The sequence below is a fragment of the Lactuca virosa genome, chromosome 4, assembly GCF_052849685.1.
Source record: "Lactuca virosa cultivar CGN04683 chromosome 4, Lactuca_virosa_CGN04683_v6, whole genome shotgun sequence".
Lineage (NCBI taxonomy): Eukaryota > Viridiplantae > Streptophyta > Magnoliopsida > Asterales > Asteraceae > Lactuca > Lactuca virosa.
In genome coordinates this window covers 528,780,688-528,782,168 of record NC_136429.1, presented here as the reverse complement: position 1 = coordinate 528,782,168, position 1,481 = coordinate 528,780,688, and positions in this window count along the sequence as shown.

The following is a 1,481-nucleotide window of genomic DNA, read 5'->3' as shown; positions in this document are numbered from 1 at the left end:
CTTACTCAACACATACTCGAAAGCACATCACAGATAATAGCAACTCCTAGGCTAAGGCATCACAAATCAGGCCACTCTAGTCCTAATATATGGAATACCTAGCCTATTTCTAGCATGCATGATATCTCATAAAATATCTCATAAACATCTCATAACATAAAAGAAATGGTATTTTGGGAAATCACCGTTCGGGCTCTGGCTGATTGTGTACACTGCTCTTTCTCGTTTTCTCTTAGAAACTCTTGTTCGCTTTAGAAAAATCATTTCTTTTGAAAAAATTTCTCAAATCCTCAGTTTGAGTCCAAATTTACCCGAAGGTGTATCCGAATCCCTCAAACCAAGGCTCTGATACCAACTTGTAACGACGTAAATTTTCAAACAAATTTTTCATTTTAAAATTGCATAATTTTCATAACATATTGTATAAAAATCTCGTTTATTCAATTTACAAAACACAACTCCATTAATAATACAGGATCCTCAAAACATAACTCTTTCTCTGGTGTGTACAATCAAGCCGGTGTCGTCCCGCGATCCTGAGAAACCTGAAACACATAACACATAACACGGTAAGCACAAAGCTTAGCGAGTTCCTCAAAATACCACATACATATAACTAGCCACTCGAGGCCATGGCTCTACGAGACCTTCTGGTCTATGTGTCTCAGTGGACCTTCCGGCTCCACAACTCTGGTAGACCTTCCGGTCCTACCCATGATGACCTTCCGGTCCTACAGCTCGTTGGACCCTTAGGTCCGGTCTAGCTCGTTGGACCCTCTGGCCCGGTCTGGTTGAGCCTCCCGGCCTCATAAATCGTTGGACCTTCCGGTCCGGTCTAAATAAATCATAGCATAATATCACATAGACAATATGCATAACTCAAGTAAGCACATAAGACCTTCCGGTCACACATACATACCACTCTAGGTAACGTATAGTGAGAAGACTCACCTCGGTTAGCAGGTAACCGATAAGCACTTGGAAATCTTGGACTAGCCTCCGCCTAACACATAAGACAAGCATCTCTATCATTATCCGCCTTATTACTCTTTATACTTTAAATCCTCTTTTCTTCTTTTGACCCTCAGGATGGGTAAAAGACCATTTTACCCCTCCTTGGCCCCACCTGCCGCCTTACTCCTGAGAAACCTGAAACACATAACACATAACACGGTAAGCACAAAGCTTAGTGAGTTCCTCAAAATACCACATACATATAACTAGCCACTCGAGGCCATGGCTCTACGAGACCTTCTGGTCTATGTGTCTCAGTGGACCTTCCGGCTCCACAACTCTGGTAGACCTTCCGGTCCTACCCATGATGACCTTCCGGTCCTACAGCTCGTTGGACCCTTAGGTCCGGTCTAGCTCGTTGGACCCTCTGGCCCGGTCTGGTTGAGCCTCCCGGCCTCATAAATCGTTGGACCTTCCGGTCCGGTCTAAATAAATCATAGCATAATATCACATAGACAATATGCATA